General features: G+C 33.2%; 1 protein-coding gene across 1 annotated transcript in view; it reads left to right on the top strand.

Moving 5' to 3' along the window:
- The first annotated feature begins 7,621 nt into the window (after nucleotides 1-7,621).
- Nucleotides 7,622-27,484, top strand: part of LOC128675786 (cell adhesion molecule 3-like) — a 98,662-nt gene continuing 78,799 nt past the window's right edge. Inside the window, exon 1 of the mRNA XM_053755456.1 lies at nucleotides 7,622-7,651. The gene's annotated coding sequence lies outside the window, so the exon portion shown is untranslated. The remainder of the gene's footprint in view (nucleotides 7,652-27,484) is intronic.

The raw sequence follows: 27,484 nt of genomic DNA on the forward strand, positions 1-27,484 counted from the left end.
ACCGGGTTAAGCGGTTCATCCTTTGAGGTTTTGGCCGGATTATAGACATTTTGTGAAAAACATGGTAAACAAACGATGGTTTATGTTTTATAATTATGTTTTATAAAAATTACATTAAAAGAGAATATTACAGGCATAAAATTAATGAAATGTCTCCAAACTCCAGCCATCCTATGATTTGGGTATAAAACCCTTCTCTCCAAAAAAGATTTATGCTAAAAAAAAACATTTTCAAGCCGCAGCTTTGTGTGATACAGACGTACAAGTTAATTACAAATATATGAAGTGAACAAAATATTCGAAAATAATAAACATGGAAACAAAAGTGTATCAAGTCCTAGTTAAAAATATTTGCATAGGATAGGATTATACGGGTCCATCATATCCCGCCATATCATCATATTATTTGTATTGTAATCAACGGGCGTCATATTTTTACATTATAACTGAATTATTCAAACCGAAACACTCAACTCAGGTATAATGAAAATACTTTTGTAATGATCCTGTTTAAAATATCAAGCGAAAACATTAGGACCGGGAGGCTAACAGAAGGTATTCCTTTTTGGCCCTGTCTCCGTAATTGATTTTAATTTGAGATAGCTGATGATAACATCTTTTGTCAACCTAAATCGGCCGATTGTCCCATGCGCCGAGAGAATAGCAAATAATTGCTTTCTGCTGTTAATTCTGAAGCTTTTAATTATAAATTCTGAAGTTGAAGTTGTTATTTCAAATTCCATTAAATGTGATATTTAATGTACATCGAGTGTGTTATTGCTACCACTGGTGTCAGATTTTATCCAAGTCGCTTAAAAGCATCTGATATGACTTTTACGATTACCGCCATCTAGTGGCAGGTGGTCGCATACATACTAGGGAACTAAACTGTCAACCAGTGTTCAGGTTTCAGGTTCATGATGTTTTCCTTCCCCGGAAGAAAGGTGAAGAATGAAAACTACTTTAAATAATGCTATACAAACGAGCACGGCGCGAGTAGGATACGAATCTGAAACCTTTCGACCCACAGGCAGGTGTCATTATACCTGATGGTGTAATGATTACTTTAAATTAAATGAGATATGATATCTAGTTTAATGTCATCGACTAGTGCAATTACACATTTTGAATAAATTAAAAAGAGATTGGCAAAGTAGTAGTTGTATAAATACTCGTAACAATTTGCGCAAAAGACTGGTAACGCATTATTAGTATTTGTAAAACAACTTTATGTATTCCCAAATGTTATATCCACGGAAGTGCTGTAAAACAAATATGTTATATAAAACGAAACTAGTCTATTCATACTGGCAGAGTAAAGAAAGGAGTAAGGAGGCTGTTTGTTATGTCTTACTTCGGGAGGCTTGCGCGGCTCATGTGAAAAGTTTGTATTCTCTAATGAGATAGTAAACACGAGATCAAATAAGATTTATTGAGGGTTCAACCTTGAGGATCTCACGAACCTATAGGGAAGTAAAAATAAAAAATAAATATTTTCATTATTTCATAATTAGGTATTTTCAGCTAACTAGAAGTGTTATGTACATAATCTGTGGTATGGGCATTCGTTAGTCACCTAAATAGGCATTAATATTATCTATTTAAATGTCAGGGATTTGCTTTAAACTACTTATATTTACTTATATTTCGATATAAACAACTTATAATGTTAAATTCAGTTTTCGCTTATTAGTTTAAAGTCCTTTCGAATTATGCAAATTTCAAAAGTTGCACTAATTACCTGAATTACGATTTTTTAAAGCAAATTTACCTACGTAACCTAATAGCCAAAAAGCAAAGTTTGAACCAACAAATCCAGAGGGTAACACGAACATGCTACAGCATCTTATAATAAAATTAGCGAAATATTAACCCATAATGACCAATTTAATACCAACCGTCTTAGAGTTTAGGCTATACCGCCATTAAATATAGTAATCTCACTTCGTAAAACGAAAGTTTATTTAATGCGTAAATGGTGATAATTGCGTCGTAAATAAAGTTTTGGGCATTGGCTTGAACATTGCCTTGAATTACAAAATGGCGGATTACAGAAATTTATTTTGATTACGCTCTAATGTATTATTATGTAATTATAAGAAATAACGTCATGTTAAAACTCAATAAAAATATTTTATTATGTAGGTACTTCCGATATTATTGTTGAACATTAAAAATCCAATTTTCGTATTTCCAACTTTTTATGCAGGTGGACTACCACGACACGTACCTACTTAGCCATAATGCATAAATCAATATGGATAGACAAAAAACAATCTCATTTTCAGATGTGCACTGTGTATGTACAGTGGTTGGTCTCCTGGAATTTTAATGAAATACTACGTAATAATTATATTCATCTGTTCACTATTCATTTTGTGCCTGAATTTAGTAAGAAACTCGTTTGGCTCAAGTTTATGAAGTTTCTCCAATTTAATGTATATCGGAATAATAACATAATAATGCGACAATTTATGTGGATAATTAATTGAAAGAATATGAATTATGAATCTTGTTTTTTGGTGCGATACGGAATCCTAGTACGATGAGAAATTATTTTTGTGATGTTTGTTAAAAATTAGCATATTACTATTAATTTTGATTAATGTGTCGTGCAATAAAGTTATTACAAACAAAATTAATACACTAATGGGCGCTATCAAAGTCTAGTTTTATTTCAGTTTTCAGAGAAACAATTTATATTAAAACTGTTATTTTTTGGGAAAACTGCGTTTTAAAGCTAAATAAATAGCATTTTTGATTTAACATTGAAGTGAAAAATTTGTGTACCTACAAATATTTCAGTATTTTGTACTTGACAGAAATCAAAATCAAATCATTTACTCAGAAATTAGGCCTCACAGGCACTTTTCACGTCATATTCTAAATGAAATGATGTTTACCAAAGCTACAAATTACTAGCATTTCAGAACGACTACTGCTGAGAAAAAATGCCGAAAGAAACTCATTAAAACAGTGTTGGTCCCTATTATGCCAGAAGGGCTTACCATTTTTTAAATATAAATTTATGTATAATTTTTTAACAGTAATATAACAATGTAAGTACACAATAAAGTACATGGTCAAAAGGTATACTGAAACATATTATGATTGTGATGAAGTGCTGATGAAAGGAGGCTGAGAGAGGACAGAAAACAATACAAAGTGGACTAGAAAAATCATGGTATCGTCAACTATAATGATGTATCTTAAACATCTCAACAATACGTCGTAATGTTTAGTGAGTATTATTAAGCTGTACATATTTCTCAGTTATGTAATCTTCCAGTGCAGCATATGCACGACCAGCATGATTTACGGCCAGTCTGCTGATGTTACACCACGGAATTGAGAATAATTAAGCAATAGAAGTAATAAAAACGTGTTGTTTTGTACCTAAGCTGCATAGGACCTACAAATTAATATTATAGGGACAAATCAGTTAATCAGAATTAGACCCAAAATAAACTTGATTTATAGGACACTAATTCAACATACGCATAACCTTTCGATGACATCTTTGACGTAGTGGCCTGCGGCTCTGGTTGTGTTTTTCAGATTTCTGCGTTTGACCGTTGGACCTGCGATATAAGCTTACTGCTTAGTATGAGAAGTTCAGTGTTGTCGGAAAAGGGAATACATGACACTTCTATTTGCCTTAAGGTTCTGGAGTCTGTGTATTACACAGATTATAAATGACTTCCATCTCCACACGGCATGTACGCACGCATACCTACTTGTTTCAGGGAGGAAAAAATGTTACCAGTTGGAAAATAGATGGGTTCAGTCGGGAAACAAATTCATCCTGACAGAGAGTTATATGAGCATTGTATTTAAAAGTAAAAAAATCAGTAACATTTTACAGCTGAATTATTTGAAAATTAAGTGATTTTTTTCATTTCGGATAAGCATTTTCATATTATATTTAATATTTAAAGAAATTTCTTTCACATCTGACGATATACCTGTACTGTTTGGGTTGGCTTCAAATAAATCAAGAAATTTTGAAGACAATGTATATTATATGTGTAGGTACATCTTCATCTTCATGTATCACAACTCTATTATTATAATGAAATGATTAGTCTGTAAATGATAAGTCAAAGAATTTTGTATTAAAATAAAACCGCTTACTATTCTACCCAATATATATCCCCCACTTATTCCAGAGAATTGTCCCGGTTCCGTAGATAATCCCTTGGCGCTAAAAGCACAGTGCTCAGTTTTTATTTACAATCGACTTAGTGGAACGGAACGTGCCCGACTCGACTGATCAAGTTTTATCACAGATAATATATATTGGTTTTTCTTGAAGTAAATTTTATCTGTAAAAGAAAACTAACGACTAATGTTCGAGGATTTTTGTAATTTGTGACCTATTATTTTTTTGTAAATTATTTTTTATCACTGAACAATAGTAGATATTTTATTTATATGAATATGTATTTAAATTGAGAATGTTACAAAAAGAATAAAGCAATTTGATATCGTTTATGAACGTAACAAGGCATTTTAAAAACAAAATACCGTAATTGAAAGTCACTTTGGTTTATCCTCAGACTGGATGGAATTTTATATATATAGGCTTCGTCTCATAGCCACATTTTATTTAGATTGTTGCACAGTGTGATTTTTTCCTTTTTTTTTTCTCAAATAATAATATCGTCGGTATTCTCCATCTCCTACTGCCAAAGTCATCATCGCCGAAAGTTATGGTAATTCTTTTTAGTGTTTTATTCTTAACAGAGGGGTCGTGTAGGTCTTTTCGGACTTGGCGGTTGTTCTTGCGATGGCTCTTCCTTTATTCCGTTCCGTGGCTCTTCTTAGGTAACGACTCCCTGATACACTATTTTGTAATACTATTGTGATTCAGTTGATTTTTTCTTCACACTATCTGGTATGATTATTAGTATTCCGTTGTTGGACATTACATGGATTAATCACACAAGAAATATTTATAGATAATATTAATTGAGTAGTTTTTATTCTCATCTTGATTGTCTTCTTCCTGCATTTACTTTATTCAATAATAACATATAATGAAAATTTCACTCGGAGTTGGACAGCAAAATATGCTCTAAATATTATATTGAAACAAATCATAAATTGAATTATTTTTAATGCAGAAACTATTCGCCACAAGATTCAGTTGATGACTAATTTTATGGGACCGACAGGCGTTTTCTGTAGATCCATTTCTTATACTTAAATTAGAGGCAGCCGTGCTTATCTGCACCGCTGTCAGGTATGGCGCCGAACTCATCTGTCAACAGGAAACGTCAGCCTATGTGGCAACTACTTGTTTCACGTCGTATGTACAAATAAGCCGCAAAACTCATCTTGCACTAATTGGTAGATTACGGTGAAGTATCGTAATAATATTAATCTTAGAAAAAAAAAAGTAGAGCTTGTTTCACCAATTTACGTTAAAATATTGTAATGTGATACAACTAAGAATATTTATTTGTAAAATATATAATACAATCGACTTAGTGGAACGGAACGTGCCCGACTCGACTGATCAAGTTTTATCACAGATAATATATATTGGTTTTTCTTGAAGTAAATTTTATCTGTAAAAGAAAACTAACGACTAATGTTCGAGGATTTTTGTAATTTGTGACCTATTATTTTTTTGTAAATTATTTTTTATCACTGAACAATAGTAGATATTTTATTTATATGAATATGTATTTAAATTGAGAATGTTACAAAAAGAATAAAGCAATTTGATATCGTTTATGAACGTAACAAGGCATTTTAAAAACAAAATACCGTAATTGAAAGTCACTTTGGTTTATCCTCAGACTGGATGGAATTTTATATATATAGGCTTCGTCTCATAGCCACATTTTATTTAGATTGTTGCACAGTGTGATTTTTTCCTTTTTTTTTTCTCAAATAATAATATCGTCGGTATTCTCCATCTCCTACTGCCAATGTCATCATCGCCGAAAGTTATGGTAATTCTTTTTAGTGTTTTATTCTTAACAGAGGGGTCGTGTAGGTCTTTTCGGACTTGGCGGTTGTTCTTGCGATGGCTCTTCCTTTATTCCGTTCCGTGGCTCTTCTTAGGTAACGACTCCCTGATACACTATTTTGTAATACTATTGTGATTCAGTTGATTTTTTCTTCACACTATCTGGTATGATTATTAGTATTCCGTTGTTGGACATTGCATGGATTAATCACACAAGAAATATTTATAGATAATATTAATTGAGTAGTTTTTATTCTCATCTTGATTGTCTTCTTCCTGCATTTACTTTATTCAATAATAACATATAATGAAAATTTCACTCGGAGTTGGACAGCAAAATATGCTCTAAATATTATATTGAAACAAATCATAAATTGAATTATTTTTAATGCAGAAACTATTCGCCACAAGATTCAGTTGATGACTAATTTTATGGGACCGACAGGCGTTTTCTGTAGATCCATTTCTTATACTTAAATTAGAGGCAGCCGTGCTTATCTGCACCGCTGTCAGGTATGGCGCCGAACTCATCTGTCAACAGGAAACGTCAGCCTCTGTGGCAACTACTTGTTTCACGTCGTATGTACAAATAAGCCGCAAAACTCATCTTGCACTAATTGGTAGATTACGGTGAAGTATCGTAATAATATTAATCTTAGAAAAAAAAAAGTAGAGCTTGTTTCACCAATTTACGTTAAAATATTGTAATGTGATACAACTAAGAATATTTATTTGTAAAATATATAATTATATATAGAATAATAACAGCCCTATATTCGTTCGAGGTGACTAAGACTCATATAGCCTTAGCATATAACAGTAGAATTCAAATTCGAAATTCAAATCATTTATTCAGAAATTAGACCTTCACAGGCACTTTTTCTCGTCAATCTTTATATTTATAGTTATTTCTCACAAGCTACAAACTACTGGCATTTCGGAACGACCACTGCTGAGAAGAAATGTCCGGCCCACGACGCCACCACCAGATTGACCATTTGAGTGAGCATGACACACTCGATTCCCATGACTTCATAATTACAATTCTTATTCGTCGAAATAGAAGTATAATTCAGACACTTGAAGATCACAAATCACGTACATGTTTTACAAATAACATTTCAATGCCATACGAATTATTATAAAGAAGGGTTGACGTCAGGCAGGCGGCAGGTTATAAAATGACAATCGAATCCTGCAAGATTATGATGTGAGCAACCATCTAAGTCAATAATACATTTGTTCTTTTGTTTAATCGTACATATATTTATAGTTATCAGTCCTGAAGAAGAAGCTTTCCTAATAAATAAAAAGCTTACAGCTGCCCCTAAAATAATATGAGAATATGGCAATTGTCGTTCCATCCAAACATATGATATGTGAGCGATTAACACTAATGTACCATAACAATGTACATAAAACGTGTACAGCCGACTGCATGTCACCGCATTTCACTGAACTTCATATCTCTTTATGCCATTCGTATAGAGGCAAATTTGCAATAAATTTGGGTAAATTGATGTGATATACGTTGTATGGCCAGTCCACTAATCTCACAAGTCTAAGATAACATTTATTTTTTATAAAGAAACATCAACGGCTTATTCAAATCCTTTTTCACGAAATACATTTTATTCACAGGTCTTATCTTTGTCAAGCCAAAAACTTCAGGTGAGTTATTTTAGGTAAGTTATTATTATCCTTTAGATCATGAAGACTAATGATGATTGATCTAGTAGCTGGATCCAGTGGCACTGAATTCCAGTGCTGGATTGATGTAAACATGTTTAAGTCCAGCATATTAAAAAAATGGTAAGTAAAAAAATGTAGCGACCAACACTACCTATTTACTTAAGTGAGTATCTTTCGTTTCTTTTCTTTGTCATAACTAGTTACAGATAGAAGCATAATTAATTAGAAGATATTCTAGTTCATGACAATATTCAATGGTATATAATTAAATTTCAAGTCAATTTATTTCTTAATAACAATTACATTTTCCCAAACAAAAGCTGTGCGTTACATTCAACTAATACCTTTCAAACACAGATATCTCATTAACTAAAACACAATGCGTCCTAGCCAATTAGCTTCTGGCCCCTATTCAGTCAAATATTTGATGTCTAACAAGCGAATTATGCAAAGCGAGCAATATCAATGCGTTCACTGGCTGACGGTCAATGCGACAGTTGTTTACCCACGGTTTGGGCTCATTCCCGTTTGAAAACGGGCCGTTCATCTATTTGTGCATTCATTGGCCGACGCGCATTTTAATGTGAATTTTCAACTGGAATTCGACTGTGCAAAAACGTTTGGGTGTAACTCCATTGGTGGGATCTAGCGAGCTAAAATCGTTATAATGCCACAAGAGTTGGGAACTATGTTTGGGTTTATGGCTAAAGCATAATGGTGATACGTGAGATTCCCCTCTGGAAAAAATGTCCACTGCATAAGCAAACCATACACGCCAGGTCTAACTTTTTCGTAAAGGTTTCATGCTTTAAATATGTCTCATAATGATTTTTACAAAAGCTACTGTTAAACTAAGTTCAAAATTAAGACAAATACCAAAATATTGTTATAGAATATTCAAAGTTAAATAAAACTGTTTCACGGCTTACTTTCCTACATAGGTACTTAGGTAAACATTGAAAACAATAAAGTTGTGTAGGTAGAACTAGTGTTCTGTGACCAAAAAGCGCGACTGGCTATTGTTGTGTGCAGTGTAGCGTATTTTTGCAATCGCGACCGTATGCAATATATGCTATGGGTATATTGAAAAATCCTTCCTATAAATATGCTCTATTTTAGCACAAATACATCAACGTTTTATTTTATCTGCTATTCAAACTATGCCAGCTGCATCAGCGTTCAAAATCCATTGATGTTCTGCGGGGTGTGTAACGTGTTTTTGTTACAAAGTGTTACGAATTTTCTATCGATCTTTACGATGAATACATAAGTGAATATATTATAAATAGTCTAGAGTCTAGACTACATATAATCTATTTCACTTTGGTATTAATTGCAAAAACTCTAGAAGCAATTCTAGATTATTTATTTATAAGTATACCGCCTGGAAAGAAGTAGAAAAACGAGGCTAGAACCTGATATTTGTCTACATTAAAAACTCGATCGTCAGTCATTAGACTCATCAGTCATCATCAGCCATTAAAACGTTCCCACTGCTGGGATACTGGCCTTCCTTATGTATGGATAAGGAGTAAGTGCTATGTCCCATCACGCGGGCCTAAAGCCAAAATAATACATTTTTGATCACCCATCTAATGACCGACCATTGTGAAAATTGTTTTGTGAAATTGCTAGTATCACAGGCACTGTGTCTTTATTTATTCTCTGCGCGCGCCGTTTTAACTCGATGGCACTTCTGGCCTTTTACTTCTCATACAAATTGTCATCTAAATATTAATTGATGCCTAAAAATTACTTTACACGATTTGATATTTTCGGATGAATTATTTACCAAAATGAAAACTATAATGGCAACAAGAATTTAAGGTCGAAATAAATTATTCAGAACGCAAAATTTTGCAGATAAGATGAATATTATAATATTTAAAATGATAAAAATATTGAAATGGTTATACGTATATAGAATATTTGAATATTGTTATTATATTTACGTAAATTTATGTTATGTATAATATATTCACCCCATTATAGTCGTTTAGGGGTTAATTTTCTTTAAAAAATTAGCTTATGTTTGAACAAGGATTTTTAACTACTGCATACAACATTTAGCGGTTTAGCTGTGAAAGCGGAACTGATAGACAGATAGACAGACTTTCGCATTTATAATATTAGTACGAATAGAACATGTAATTGGTGAATTATAACTCCGATTGACATTAATCGGACATTTACACAAACGCGGGAAGAAGTCATAAAATCCTTCGTAAGCTGAGTAAAACGTTGTGACCTTTGCAATCGACCATTCTGTTTGAGGAAAACAAGGCCGAATTGTATGGACAACAAAAGATACGGCCGCAGGGTTTTTTAGAATGATAAAAGGACAGCGAGGCTCATAAAGGTTTTGCGGTGTATCGCCGTCGTCGTAATATTAGCAGTGGACGGTAATTGCGCCGAAGTCAGCTCTCCCCGACCGCATTCTCATTTCAACCAAATTGTTATATTAATTTTTTGGGTACCGCACTTCTGAAGGTAAAAATGGAAACCTTATAGGGTCACTTCGTTCGTCTGTCCTTTTTCTCAGGGGCGTGAAGAAATTGATATTTATATCGAACTAGCTGCGTCCCGCGGCTTCATTTCCGTGGGGATTTCATGATTAAATTTACCCTATGTGCAATTCCAGGATACCATATTCTTATTCCATACCATATTCATTATTCCAGGATATTCAACCCGAGTACCGAATTTCATTGCAATTCAACCAGCAGATTTGGTGTGATTAAGAAACAAATAACCTCCTTTTACCTTCTTTATATTCAAATTTATTTATTTATTCAATATTGACTGAAATTAAATCACGATAACTTTTCAAGTGTTTGTTTCAGTCTAAAGTAATATTGTACCATACATATAACGAAATTGCGAAACTCATGTAATCAAATAAACAAGGCATGTCGCACGTGTAGCGTACAATTCTAATAAAATACAATATTAGACATCTGCTATAACAGGATTTGGATTTAGACCTTACGATCTAATTTTCTTTGCCTATATTTATGACCACTTAAAAAAAGGTTTTATAAAAAATGAAAATGGTTTGAAAGCTAATGGTTATAAATATTTAACTTTGTGTTTTAAGTTTTTTACACGGCCAGTAGTTCCGAAGATTTTCGTGTACAAACAGACAGACATTTTTTTTTTCAAATTCTTACTCTGACTCTATCGCCTAATTTTAATTTTATGTAAATTTATTGGTATTACTGTAACAGTAATACCACGTAATGTACATTTTAATCGTATCGTGGCGTCGTGGGCCGGGTCGTTTCCCTCTATTATGGTTGAGCTACGCGATGGCTGACCCATGCGTCAACTCGTGAACGGGTGCTGCCAGAATCATAACCTGTTTTGATATACCTTTTGTACATTATGTATTTTTATTTTAAAAAAACATTGTAAGAAACAAGAATGGTAAGCCCTTTTGGCATTATAGAGACCAACACTGTTCAAATGTGAGAAAGTGCTGAGAAGAAATACCGAAAGAAACTGAAGTACAGTGGTCGTTCTGAAATGCCAGTAGTTTGTAGCTTGTGAGAAATAACTATAAATATAAAATTTGATGAGAAAAAGTGCCTGTGAAGGTCTAATTTCTAAATAAATTATTTGAATTTGAATTTATACCAAATTATATCGAAATCCATTCAGTAGAATTGGGAGATTGCAAACCAAACATTCTCATATAATTATGTTGGCATTGCCTTATAAATTAAACATGATGTATTTTCATTGTCCCATCCTTTATTGCCTTAACAAAATATGTGGGAAACTATAACCCTGCAGATTTTGAACACAACAGATATTGGACACAACAGAATATCTATATCACAAATTTTAAATGACTTTAGGCGACTTGAATAAACTGACACGAGTATTAAAATTAGCATACTCGATATAAACAATAAGTATCCTTAATAATACTATAGTATTTATTATCTATTCGTCTTTTACGTTGCAACTGATCATTGTATTTAGGTGATTTTTGATAAGATGTTAGTAGGAGTTATGGGCAGCTTCTTGAAGCATAGACAATCATGTACTTTTACTATGACATATAACCTCGAATTGATTCACTGCTCTTGGTTAGTGCGTGTAGAAAAAACTTAATTTTATTATTTTGTGTTTATAAAGTTGACGTTGGACATTTTATTAGTCAAAAGTTATATAACTATCTACCATTCTGCCCTTGTCGTTACTAAATTGCATTTTAATAAATAAGATCACACATACCCACATAATGTGGCTGTTCATCCCTAAATAAGTCAGTGATCCTTATACATAATTATAAATCATATGCCACATTTGTTGATAAAACCAAAGACTATTGCAGGAATTTTCATTCGATTTTTACCAATAGATATAATTGTAGAGGGTTTACATGTATAACTTTTGTTCCAAGCGAAGCCGGGACGGAGTTGAAATACCTATAATTTTAACATTTTACTCATTAAAATGTCGTTACTAAATAAAATGACGATTACACCGGCATAATGCGGCTGTTCATCCTAAAATGAGTCAGTTACGTTAGTATAAACGGATATGTCCTGGTACTGTTTTTCACTTGGCTATTTTTGTCGGCACTTGGACTATCGAATTTACATGTACAGTCTACCTCACGTCAAGCTAGCCTACTCGAACTTCTATGCAGTGGTGTAACAGTTGAAAATTTGCAATGATTTTTGGTGGGTTGATTTGCTATCGACTGTACCCGGCGCATCCATGCCTGTTGTTAGCTCATGCATATGCATGCCTTTATGCAAACTGTGTCTTTCATTTCATAAAATATTCCAATTGACATTCCAGTTGATATTTTTATTATACAATCTTCTAGTCGCTCCTAAATGCTAGTAGTTTGTAGATTTGAGAAATCATACACAGCAAGTATAAAACAAAGTCGCCTCCGCGTCTCTATTTTTAAGCATTTTTAAACCACATAACTGATTTTGATGCAGCTATCACTGTTATCAACGGATTTGATTCCCTATGTTTTCTTACTAGCGCGGGGCGTCCAAAATGTTTAATTCTTCTTTTTTATTTTTCATTTCATTGTACGACAGTAATAAAAAAAACAATTTATTTATAATAAGTAATTAATACTAACTAATAAGAACATAAGCGAATGAATAATCTGTCAGTCGAATTTAATCAAAATTCGCGTCGAGTCCAGGAGCAGTACAACACAAACTTCACATACCAGTTGTCGTTGGTTCGCTTCACTAATGCATTACAAAATCATTGTAACTGTAACACAAAGACATCCAACTTGTACCACAGGTCTAATCTTAATTTACCGTTCCCGAAGCGAGCTAAAGTACGTCGCAACTAAGTCTGAGTCACAGGCTTACAGGTGAACTAAAGCGTTAGCACAAATAAAGGTTACTTACAAACACATACTAATGCAACAAAGTTTAAAAAAATTATATTGCCTCTAGTTTTTCTTGTAAATCGTTCATTCGTTCATACGTTCAACGCGTGACATATTACGTGTTAAAGTCAGTGCCGTGCAGTAAACTATTCAGAAATTCTCTCGTTGAAACCGATCCTTTGTCCATCAAGTCATGCTTATCATATTAATGCATTGTCATGAAAACTGAAGCGACATATTAAATTTCTGTGGGGAGGAGTGAGTGAATACCTTTTGTAGTACATTAAATTTGACTGTAATTTTCAAAGCAAACACATTGGATTTTTCAAAGTAAGTAACAAAAGTAGTAAAAAAGTAAACAATGTAGATGCTGACTTTAATAAAACACTTGTTTTTTATATAATTAAAGAATAGGATCATATACAATTATTGCTTTGAATTAAATTTAAGTTTATAAATATCATTAAATACATACAACTTTTATCGAATAGTAAAAAATAATATTATTTGGCCGTGATAACTTTCAACATATATTTAAGTATAAGCGATAGAATATATTTTTAATCTGTGAATAAACTAGACAAGAAAAACGAAGAAGAACAATATATATTTTTACACGTTTATGTACACAAAACATGATACAAGATAATTATATGTGGAATATTTATACTTAGGTTCTACAGTTCTGTATGTTTTTCATTTTAGAACGAAGCAACTTGATTCCACACATTCACGTATATTAGCTTTGAATTTGGTTCTCGCTTCAACTATTCCGACAGTGATAAGTATTTCAATAAAATTTTAAATGTTTATTAATTGATATAATACATAATGGTTTATACCAAAAATAAATTATCTTTTTCCAACGATATAGATAATTCTTGATATAAACCAAACATTACATTTATACACATACTATTTAAATTTATAAGGCAGATATGATTCTCTCTCTTTTTAATTTTGTACTTATCCTACATTTTGAGCCAAAGAAGTAGGAATATTTTTATGGTATTTGGTAACAAGTTAACCAAGATTTGTGTAAAATTATAGCTCGGTTTTCTGCTTTGCATTGCCAAGTCGGTCAGAGACACTTTTTTGTACTGCAAAATTTGTAGTCAGTTTAAAGAATATGGAAACGTTTTGGCACAAAATCGGTGTAAATGTTGTCCAAGTTTTAGCAATAAGTATTAAAAAAGACTTGTGACTTAATTAACACTTGCTCGTTTTTCGTATAGTTCCTCTTTGGTTAAGGGCATGTACTTAGTTTTTGATGATTAAATATAGTTTAAGACATTCTTTTTCTTCTTCATAGTCGTATTCCTCATGGCTGAGGGTCGAGCTCATTACGTGAAATGAAACACACATAACGACTTTCTTGGCATTCTTAATGGTTTGCCATTGCCCTCTCAATTATACACACAAGTCAATTAACCAGAAAGCCGATTTCATCACGATAACGGAAGCAAATGGTGGTCGATGAAAACTATTAGACACAAGTCAGACCGGTATATAAATTCATGTGGCACGAGTAGGGTTCGAACCTGGAACCGTGGGTTCCCAGGCGGGCGTCTTAACTATTACACCATCGCCGCTTCCTTTCTATTTTTTTCTACAGATATGCTTTCTGATTTCATTTCATTCATGAAAATGTATAATTTATATTATAATTTCATGGTATATGAAGCAAACAATTCTCACGACTGGAAATATAAATTTTAATTTGTCTACGTAAATTAAAGTTAATTTTCAAAGAGCAAAATTTTATAGAAACCTTCAAAGCAAACGTTTGTACAACGTATATAATAAACCTATATTTTATTGCAAATTTACCTCTATAGCCGTGTCACAGGGGTATAAGAGGTTAACATGACATAGCAGTATACAGACTGTATTTTTTAACGAATTTATACGAATACGCAACCAAAGTGTACCCGACCTAAAACTCATTAGCAACTTGCTAACGTAAAGAACTTTTAATAAACTGTTTGGTTAACCAATTCGTGGTCTTGAGAAAAATTAATTAAAGTTACCACGACACATCACCCTTCAGTGCGCCTTCCAGCATTCCTGATAACTTTTACATTAACTTATTTAATTTAAAGCTATCCAACTTCTTAGTTTAGTCAAAAACATATATTTTTTTAATATCACAGCAAAAGCTTAATCAAAACGAACAAGGGAAATGGCTCATATTATATTTATTGTTTTTTTTAAATATTTTTTTTCTATTTTGATCCTTAATACTTCTAAATTTCGGTTAAATGTCTACATTCCGTCAATTCCTTCTATCCGATACAAGCCAGGTTTTATCGGTATATCGATATATATCTACGCTAATTGTTCCATTTGAGTTGTAATTATTTTGAAATTAAATTATAATGTCTATGGACAATTAAAATATGTCTGGTTTATTCAATCGCTAAAAGAGATAATATTATTGGTACCTACTCACCAAAAATATATAAATAACAGACTTCCGTGATACTCAAAATCCTGAAATAACAAAGTAGGGTATTTGCTACCTATTGCTTGTCGGTGCCAAGTATAGGAGTAAGAGTAAGTAAGTAGTAAGTAAGTATTTGATTATAGTTTGTTAGTCATCTTACTGATTTTATAAATGCGAATATTTTTTAGGATGTATGTGTGTTTATTAATCTTTTACGCAAAATTTACTGGACGGATTGTTGAGAAATTTGCTACACGGGTAGAATATAACCTGGAATAATACATAAGGTTTTTTATTCCGAAATTCCCACAAGAGCGACATACAGTTTTAAATAAAGTTTTAAGTTGGCACTGATATTTAGCTAGTTATGAATATAAAGGTAATAGATATTCACAATATAAAAAAAAAATATTTATAATAAGCATCAACAAATACATCTCATTAAAATTACGAGTACAGTCGACCATCACAAGTTGCAAGTCTCTGCTTGGATCTGTACGCGACAAAGGTGAAAGCGGCGAATTCAATGATTTTGGAAAGATTGATGCGCAGTTGACAGTACTCGGGCCAACTCAAAGTTCGTCAAAGGGTCGGTCTAATTTGATTTCGGTGTTCACCGGCCGCAAGGGCCCAGTGTAATGGACACATGACGCGCATTACGAGACAACTTTACAACAAGGGCCTATTTATACAGTTTTCTTGTCATTAGTAGATATTTACGTGCAGTCGTGCATCTCTCTCTTTCTCACATTTAATTTTTTTTTATTTAGGTTACAACAATTCACAACTTGGACCAAAATGTATATCTATCCATTTCATAAAAAAAAATAATAATGTTTTCGCCTTTAGAAACTTTTACATATTAGATATATTTTATTTTAGTATAAGACTAGCTTTTGCCCAAAACTAGTATGTGATTAACCATTTACCATAGGAATTTCGGGAAATCCCTTCTTCCCTACACTGTCCTAGGAACCTACACACCAAATTTCACCTTTCTACGCCTAGTAGTTTCGGTTGTGCGTTGTGTGTTAGTCAGTCACACAGTAACGCTAGAGTTTTATACGTATAAATAGAGGAAAGCATTATACCTATTTTATTTGGTATTATATGTTCTGGGAATCACTCTAGTTATAGGATAAATAAATATTAATTTATTACTCAAACGTAGGTAAGAAATATTTAGGTGTATTTACACTCGGTTTTATTTGAAAAACCCAGTTAACCTCGAAGCACGTTTAGTTTCAACCGTACTTTTTATATTTTTTGCTGATCTTTATTCGAAACTAAATACATAGTAAATAGCGGCGTTGGCAATATAGAATTAATACAGTATGCAATTTCTTAGCCAGGATTGTCAAAGCTGTGACTATATTTTAATCATATACATCCATCGCTGCATTACCAAGTCGAGGGGCTGAGGCTCCATGAATAAACCATCAAGGGAATGTGAAACTCATGTCAAGTGGCTACCTACGTGTTGACGGATCGCACGGTATTATCGCTGCTGCCAGACAGATAATCCGCTTCTGATTGGTGCGAGTACGATTGTATATCACAGGAATAAAGAAGGCTGGATGATGAGCTACAGTGTACCCAATGGTGAGATATAACGAGTGTAATTAAAGCACGCAGTTTTAAAATAATAACAAATGTAAATGTGTTATTGGACAAGTGCTTTTACGCGGAATTAACTTGATGACATAAATTTCAGTAGTAGATACCTACATAGAGTTAAAGATTAACAGGGTATCACTAAATGTTAATTTGTAATTTATTATTTAATTATTGTTTATTATGTGCTAGACATAATTATGTGCTAATGTTAATTCCGACACAATGTATTATTGTTAAATGGAATAAATGGAAATGGAAAGGGGAACATTTATAAAACAAGTTGGAATCAGGTATTGAACTAACCTGGGCTGGGTTAGATTCCAACTTATACTAATTGAGCTGCAAACCTACGGAGCGAGGATTAGGGGGCGCTGAAATCGTACATTCGCATGCTCTAATTGACCTAGCGTAATTTTGCACATGTAGGTACCCTAAACAATTCAACCATCAATTATTGTTCCTATAATACAATTTATTTGTAAAATATAGGTAAATTAAATATTATACAAATAAAATGTAAATAAACAAAACAATAAAAAGTATTGTTTTATAAGTTATATGTATATTGAAGTCGTAAACGATTACTTTAATTTAAAACAATATTGTTTTTGATTTGTCTACAAACTTTTGACCACCTATTATTGGAAAACTTTATATTTTTAACTTTAATGAAATTGTAATTCAGCTCAGAATAATCTAGTCCCATTATATGTATATTATAAATTTAGTCCCACTTGAGGATTGCTGTTTAAAACATAAAAAAATGAGTAACTTGGGGTGAGTTTCACCACTCTTTTGATATTAACTTTAACCTATTAAATACGCGAAGTACGCTCGTTTGTTTAAATGATGGCGGCGGCGGCACGTGGGTTAAAGTTAACGTTAGAGTTCTCCTAACTCAGTGTTAATTTATTGTTTCTATATACACTACCATAAAATGTCAATGACAAAGCAAAGTAGCTAAAACAAATAATTATAAATGTTTCGAGAAAAGAGTTGAGACAATATCAAACTGAACGGAAGGTAAATTGGAAACATTTAATTTATCTTGTTTGCAAGGAAATGCTGCGTGTTTACGAACAGGGCTTTGTCACACTTTGCTATTTTCAAAATCATAAATAGAAAAAAAATTACGTATGGTTTCAGCTTTGATTACTTCTTTTCGAGTGACATGACTTTAACAACTACCTACCGGTAGTGTCAGGTAAATGTAACAAATTAGTCAACTAAAACGTGTCGTTTATTTATAAAGTCTGCAGGTGAAAGATAACATCGCGAGGAAAAAGATGCGAGAAAAATAAAATAAATTAATTACTGTATTTTTATTATGAACTCGTGAAATTATGACACTGATAATTCTGGAATAGGCACGTAGAAATACACCATAGAATAGAAATAATTAACATATACTTTTGAGGATTCAAATCTTTGGGCTAACCAACCGCGTCGGTCTTAACCTACAGACTGATATCCAATGAAGAACCAGCATAATAAATAAAAATCAAAACATTTTGTGAAATAATGCCCTTATTGTTGTTGCAGTCCTGGAATTGGTAAAATGGAGTGATAATAGACGAACGGTGAAGGGTTCTGAGGGCGAAGTGTGAGAAGTGAAATACACTTAGCCCTTTATTGTTTTAATTAAATTCATGATTGTCGTTATTATTACAGGAAATTGTATATATTCGTCTATCAATGTATATACAAATAGAAAATAATATGCTCTTGTTTCGTATATAGGGACAAATCGATCAGATTGGTACATTTATTTATATTTTTTTATTTAATTTGATAGCATCTTGGCGTAGACGACTGCAGCGTGAAGTAAATTTAGCAGTGGGAAAATTTATTTCGCTGCATTGATTTTCTGAACCAGTTTAGCTCAAGCTCACCAAAGTGACGTTCCTAATGAAGAGCCGACTAAAAGTTGAAATAAACCATTGATTTTCAGTTAAAAATTTTGACGAATATTTTTTGCTCAAGCTAAAGTTATGTAGCGCGTACCGCATTTATTGTCAGATATGTAAAATGTAAATAAAAAGAGGATATATTTTTTGCAAAATTTTGTTGTTGGTCTCACTGCACCGTCGCGCTGTGCTCTGTGCAGAATTCTATATAAGATAGATAGATACAACTGCAGTGCATCGGCGTAAGTTCATCAATATAACCTAAATATATTTTGTAAAACGACGGAACATAGCGTAACGGTGCAATGAAGCGACAATCTAGTTTGAACGTTTTGTTTTTATTAGGCTTAGGTCAGGTCGCGTGGCAAAAATATCACATTTTTTATCAATATATTAAAGCTTTTAATATATTGTGGTGTCATTCATACATAAACAGGATAATTAAGTTACACTGTGCGGTTAATCCATATTGCTTTATTAATACCTCCCTGAAATTACAGCAAATGTTCTGTTGTATTAAAATTTGGAATACCTATATCAAATTTTATGAAAGACTTCTTGATCAAAATTCATTGGTTAAAATGTGAAAGTATAAAATTTTTAATTCCATCATCATTCCTGGAAAATGTAATAAAAACTTGTAAAAATAGGTATATATAATTTCAGTTTATTGATGTTTATCCATCAAGTAATTGATTCAATTTAAAATATGATAAATTAATATTTCATATATTTTTTATGATATTTTATGATCTCGTCTATTTCTGACGCCAAACAGCAGTGCTAGCATTGTTATGTTCTAGTTTGAATCCAGGATGGCACGACATTTTTTGTCGCGATTTGAATGAAAAATGATCTTTTTGACGACAATCAAAGCTTGTATAAATATTTTTTTTGTAATAAAACGTTTATGATATCTTTGACATTGATTTATTTTAACAAAATTTTGCTTTAGCAAGTAACCCCGACTTTACGTATACAAACTTAACTGGAACATCCAAGTGTGGTTTCAACCGGGGAAAATAAACACAGATATTTCAATTTTCAATTTTCACATTTTATATTGTTTCAGCGAGGCGCGGAAAAGGATATATATTTTTTTTATGTTTGCTTTATCGAATCTCTCGTCTGAGCATTTCCGGTCGGTTCCCTAGCCATAAAGCGTTGTAAACAGGCTCCGCTGTACTAATTTTTCTTCATATATCTTCAAGACAGAGAATGTTACATATTATCAATTAAATCATAGTTTCTCATTTTGTGTTCGCGCGCACTGCGATTGTTATTCAGGCGCGTATAGGTACCGTATGGGTTATATGAGAGTGAACATAAGTACGCGCAGAAATATTACTAGAGGCGAGATTGTAAATGCGATGTGCCAGAAAAAATTGCATACTCTCTACAATGTAGTTTCGTTCGGGGCTATGACGCCGCTATGTAGACTTAGCTTAAGAATAACCTTTATATATATATATATATATATATGGCACGGGCATGGCAATATATATATATGGTCTTATTCTAGGGCGGAACCATACACCAAAGTCTCGGTCTTATATTAGTATACGAAATAGCATAATTAGCAGTAGTAGAGAACTAATCAATAATCCATACAGATCTAAGGTACCTAGGAATTCATAACTAAATGAGAAATTGCTATAGCGAGTTTCTACAGAGCTTTAAGACGTCAATATCAATATCGAAATCGAATATCAACACTCAGCCGGAGTGTATATTACCAACTCCAAATATCAGCTGAACCCTGAACAAGGAATATTTGCTGTGTGAGGGGCAAAGCAGTTGGTATGACACATTATTAACTACAAATTATATTCAAAGAATTAGAAGCGGTGGTGGTGTAATGGTTAAGACGCCCGCCTGTGGATCGAAAGATCCCAGGTTCGAATCCTACTCGTGCCATATGAGTTTGTATACCAATCTGACTCATGTATAGTAGTTTTCATAGACCACCACTTGCTTCCGATGAAGCAAAACATCCGGAGGAAACCTGCACACTGGTTGATTATTATTAACTTGTGTGTGAAATAGAGAAAGCAATGGCAAACCACTCCATTAATAATGCCAAGAAAGTTGTTGTGTGTGTTTCATTCCACGTAATGACCACGACTCTCAGCCATGAGGAATACGATTATGAAGAAGATATTCAAAGAAAACTTGCAACCATGTCATTTGCAACGACATTAATAGTAGGTAGTAGGTACCTTCTACTATTCTGCCATAAAAAATATTGGACAAAGAGCCCTTTTTGTCCAATATTTTTTTAGGGAGCTAGTTCCGTTCCAATTATTTTATTCTGTTTCGAAATTTCTCTCCAAGCAACATACAACATTAATTCTCAATATTTATGGCATATAAGTATTCTCATGAATACAAAGACATCTTTTTTCTTCTGGACTTATTATATAAAGCCTACGTAATTTCTCTATGAAAGCCATATTCTTCGAGTTCGTAAATTAGAATACGATTGTGCATGGTTCCGTTCAGCAATTTGTTATGAATTTTTATCGTTCGCGCGTGCTTATGGGAGTTGGAGGCTTGAAGCTATAGATAATACCGGGGCCAGTACTTCCAGGAACTTTTGATGCATACTATATACATTGCTATCTCTTTCATCGCTAGCCCGACCTCCTTATCTTATGTATTCATTCTTTCTTTTCGCGTGTGATTACAAACTCATGCAACACGAGTAGAATTCAAACTTGAGACTTTTCGATCACAGGCGGACGTCTAAACCACTGGGACCCGATTCTCACGCAAAAGAAGTTCGATTCATCAATTTTCCCTAATGTTTTTCGGTTGTTTTATGCAAATTTACAAACGAAAAGTTTGATCAATCGATGTGTTCGCTCGATCTTTTTGACGTTGATTTTTTGTAATGCAGAAACAATGCTAGAATTTCAGAAAAATATGGAGAAAACCCAGGGACCTGGACCATCACCGCTTCACCTCATCGTTTCACCACATCTTAAATGTACCTACGTAGTTATAATGTGTAGTCACCGTAATGTAGTCAGCTTTCAGTGGCTAAGAAGAAGAGGTTGGGCTACTGTGAAAGAGATAGCAATATGTATCTTAAATTAAACATTTCTTTTGATTGGGAGTACTGGCTCCAGTATTATGCATAGATTCAAGTTTGTAAGGTATCATCGAGTGGTGAACAGGAAAACAAAGCGTAAGATTTTGCGGAGACTGTCGTTGAAATATTTATAGACTTTTATTTGAGGTGTGGAAATGTATGTTAATTTTAAATGATAACGTGATGATACTGTTTGTTAGAGATGTAGATATAAAAAGTTCTTTTTCTACTTGCCTCTAGTGGTTGCATGGCTCTTCTTTCCAGTCAATGTGCATGAAGTTTAAAAATAAGTGGAAAATTATTATTAAGTAAATATGGGTGTTTAGTAAATTAAAAAGGAACAAAAGTTTGACACTTTAACCAGAAAAAAATGCAAAGCATGCCATTATACCTAAACTTCAACTTTTGCAATATTATATAGTGTGCTTAAAAGGTGCTTCCTCGCACGTACCTGAAGTTGTGGAACAAGCCATGGTTTTCCCCAGATACATGGTGTAATAAAGAGTTCTTCAAAAAGGTGATAGTGTGTCACTCCTGGTGTTGCAGGTGTTTATTGGCTGCGGTGAGCACTTCCCATCAGGTGGGTCGCGTATAAAAAGAATATGAATGTAGAACAATTAAGTATAGTAGTAAGGTGACGCCACTTTATGCTCAGCTCACGAGTCCCGTATTCCGTACACGGAGCGTACATAAAGTTTCACGGGTAACTTATTGCGTATTTGTGTCGAAAACCAATTACACAGGACTCGCATCCCTTTTTACTTTTCCCGATGAAAAAAAAAACGAATGCTACGAGGAATTTTAATTTGAAAGTTATTATGTTTACCTTGAGTTTATTACAGCCGACTTTTGTTCGTTTAAATGCTTTGTTTATTGGATATTTTTTTGCGGAAAACACAAAAAGATAAAGTATAATGTTCCCGGTTTCATTCGGGGAATGACGTCGCGAACCTCGGTCTTACTATTGCTCGAATGCCTGACGTCTGACCTTAGAAATTTAGAAATACAATTGTAGACATAGTTCCCAACTCTTTTTATATTTATTTTATTTATTTGTCCCTTAGTAGCCTCTTACGGTATCCACGAGAGGATATGGAATGATCTATTATAAGGCGGTAACCACACCTCACAATGATAACTATGATGAATCTCTTTAAATCATCATCGTTAACACATAATGGGGCAGTGTTCATTTCATTTTCCGTCGTCGATAGGTGGATTTCACAATTTCCGTTTAATGCAGCGTAACCGTATACCCCACTCGTCTGCCTTCCGCCTCGCGTATCGGCACACAACTTTTATTTCATGACCATAAACTTTTTTTTCTTTGTGGATAAAACCCACGGATCGGAAGACCTTGGTCTAACCAGACCATAAACTATTCACCGCTTTTCCAATCCGTGTTCGTCGAGTAGCAGCGTGTTCTTAAATATATCTCATAAACCTTTCCATCTTCACTCGGACATAAATAATAAATTTCTACCCACTTTGGCCGCCCGAGTCAATGGTGCGGATTTTGTGCGTTACTTTATTCAGTTGATCAGAATTACCACAGACCTATAAAAATACAGACTATAAACCTCGATGACAGATCACCCGGGTATTCATAGTAAATTCACATATTAATAAAGTGTGGTTCACATTTTGATTAGTGTATGTTTGAAATACTTGGAATTGCAATTATTAGTTCTGTAGAAAGTATACCACGGAAATAGAATATCGGTTTATTGTATGCAGTCTCAAATAAATAATAGGCAAAAGTACAAGAACAAAAAGCAATTATTAAATATATAAATATAAATGAATGTTTAGCTTGCTATTGAAAACCTTAGCTTTAGAAATAACAGAGAACGTCTGTGCAACGCGCTGCGCCGCAACGAAGCGCAACTTACTCGTAGTAGGGGGATTAGCTCTTATACTCGTAACGAGCCTCGTTGTTTTTCCCCAATATGTGTTTTACAAAGTTGCACCACATAATATGACTTGGCTTGTTTATTGGCTTCATCGTGCCTTGTCCATAAATATATTAGTCTACGGGCCCGGGACATTTATTCGCACTCGACTGAGATTTTCCCAAAATGCAGGCTGTAGACGCAATATGTCGGGAAATGGGATAGTTTTGCTTTGAATGCTTTCTGTGAAGCCTGGTTGGCATTTAGATTTGACAGGCACGGATTAGTGCGAGTCCATTTCTACTTAAATATCTACAATGTTTTTATCAATATATTTTAGTTATAGTGTTAGTATAGTTTGTAGTTATAGTGAAACCTAAAAATATACCACATAAGAATATGCTACACTGGATTAAGGATTTTACTTGATATAAATATATTTTTGTTATTATACAAAATATCATATTTTACGAAAAACATTTTGGTTGGAATAGAAACTGGTGTAGTAAACACCATTTACTTGAAATCGTGGCAACTGCGTCCAATTGAAAACTATAGAACATGTTTAATAGGAGGATTGGTAAGATAATGTAAAGTAAAATACTTAGTTGTCCCCATTGCTGCTTCATGCTCGGTTGCGTCGATACAGCGCGTTGCACTCGGTGTTTCCCTTTGTTTTCTTTTGTTGCTTTTGATATTGACGTGTTTCGATGTTCGTGTTCGTGTACGACGAAACATCTCAATGTTCAACTTCAAATGTTGTTCAGCGTTTGTGCTAATTAAAATAAAGCATTTGATTAATATTTATTTCCAATGCATTCCAAGTTGTAGATGATAACAGAAAAAAATATTTTCTTTATTATGTTATTTAAAAAATGTACATTTACATGGGAAGCTTTTGCCCGCGGCTCTGCCCACGTGGATTTCCCACGGGATCATTTATATTCCCGGAATGAAACGTACCATATGTCCTCCTTCGTACTACAATAGTTTTGAAAAGATTAATTGAGTAGATAAAGCGTGAAAAGGTAACAAACAAACTTACTTTCGAATAAATAATATTAGTTAGGAAGAATTTAGTTTATTTAAAAAAGTACTTTAGGACTTTAGAATCTTGGGTTGTTTAAAATTAATAGTTAATTTTAAAATTAGTCCTTAATTTTGAAGGCAAAGTGAAGAAATTCTTGGTAAATACAACGTGTTTTTAATCTCCTCATTATGACAAAAAAGCCACCCGAGATTTAAGGGAAAAATTACGGGATTAAAATCCAGACATCTGTATATTATGACTTCAAGTAAAACGTGAATTTATTTAAACACTGGATTAAGAATTTAATAAGGTAATTTTTGAAAAAAAAAAAATCTGTAAAATCTTTTTTGAAACCCATATTTTTACTTGTTAAAGAATGTGTTGAACATACCTATAGCTTAAAACATATTTTTTCACACAAAGTCCGTAGCCCAAGGAAAATGAAAATCGGAAAGGATAACTCGAAAAGCAATCATAGAAGTTCCGATGTCTGCCATTCGCGCTAATCGTTCGAGAACCGGTTGAAACCGACTGAAACTGATAGAATCCGGAATCCCGCGCCAAATAGACTTCTTAATGAGCTAATTAGGTGCTGTTGCTGGTGCTGCGAAATTGTTATAAGTACTTATTATAATTTAACATAATTATGCATTAAGTGTAAGTACCTAAGTCATTTTATTGTATAAAGAAAACTCAATAATCCCACTGATAGGTATCAAGCGAAAATTTGCGAGTGTGTTTGTTACTTCATTACGCTTAAGGCTGGGTTATTTTTTATGAAATTATGTATTGAGCTAGCTGATACCATGGATTAACACATACGTTGTTTTTTAACTCGAGAGTTTGTGATTCACGTATGATTTGGTCTAATAATCTGATAGTCAATGGCGATTTATAAAGTAGATTACTACTGTGTATTAACAACGTAAATAAGTATTAAAAATAAAAATTACTCGCAGGTAACCCCGCGGGGTTCAGCAAAAACTTATTTCTGTTTTACATTTACATGGAAATTATTTTTGACTCACGAAATATGTACAAATAAATAAATATGTACTTTTTGCTAATTTCATCAACAAACAGTTATATAGAATGGCTTTAAAGTTTTTCAATCTCGGGATATTTTTAAAAAATATCAATGGAGAAAATATTGACACGTAAAATTGCAACTAATTAAGATTGAGTTGAATTGTGCGACAAATGATTTTATAATGAAAATGGATGAGGGGAATTAGTTGGGAAACTTTTTGAAGCCCGCGATGTGTTGGCTATGTACTGGAAATATATACAGGGTGACTTTTTATACATTGGCAATATTTTGTCTATAAACTCAATCTCTGACATTGAACAAGTATTCGTATGGTAGCAATCACGAATTCGCGAAAAATATGTGCTTTACCATTGCATACAAAATCAAATAGGTACCTTGAGGAAAATGTGTGGATAAGCAGATGATTTTTATGGCCGTATGGGTATTGCTACTACGAAATACACGAAATGAGCATGTAGACAAAATAATGTCAATGTATAAGAATTCATCCTGTATAACCTGTGGGCTAGGCGTCCGCCAGATATTCTGGACCACGCTCTGAAAATGGATGAAATTTTACAGCGCTTTATGTTTTCGCCACTTTAATTGAGAACTGTGTGAGTACTTAGTTACTAATATACTTTGTTTCTGTTGTTTTGTTTTTAATTAATTTTTGTTCTTTTTAGGATTCTGTACCACCATTTAGTGTTTGTGTGTGTTCTGTCTGGCTGATGTCCACATATGACGAACCCTTTTTAAAATCGTGTAAAACATTCCAGAGAATCTTTCTGTCAGGTTAGGATTTATAAAAAAACTCGATAGTACTCGATCCAATTGCATGATGTTTTCCAAGATGAAAAATATTTATCACATTTTAATTTTGATCGTTAAATCAGTCATAATAACTTATTGTATAACTATTTACATTCATCATTAACATATTCATATATAAAGTAAAGGAAAGAATAACCTCTATGTCTCTAGATTACGAGTCTCAGGATAGCTGAGCAATCCCGTTCACTTTATGTACAGACGTGACGCGACCAACGGAAATCTTTCCTTCAGTTAACCACTGCAGTGGATCCGAGAGGGTCGTTCTAAACTCCTTTAAACACTGCGACAATTTTAGAGCAAAAATATTTACCTGACGTAACTTTTTTAAGGTTCTAAAGGGATTACACGGGATACTATTATTAAGACTACGCTGTCCGTCTGCATGTCACCAGGCATTAACCGTTAGTTAAACTTTATAAAGATGACGTTTTTTTGTTACTGCTATAACAATAAATGTTGGACAAAGTTAATTTCATTAATTGTCTCCAATTTAAAAAAATATTTTAATCAAATTCGAAAAAGTTTGATCGATCGATGTCTTTCATTGAACTTTATCGATTGCGATTTCATTTATGAACTGAAAAA

Source organism: Plodia interpunctella, chromosome 15 (genome assembly GCF_027563975.2).
Source record: "Plodia interpunctella isolate USDA-ARS_2022_Savannah chromosome 15, ilPloInte3.2, whole genome shotgun sequence".
Lineage (NCBI taxonomy): Eukaryota > Metazoa > Arthropoda > Insecta > Lepidoptera > Pyralidae > Plodia > Plodia interpunctella.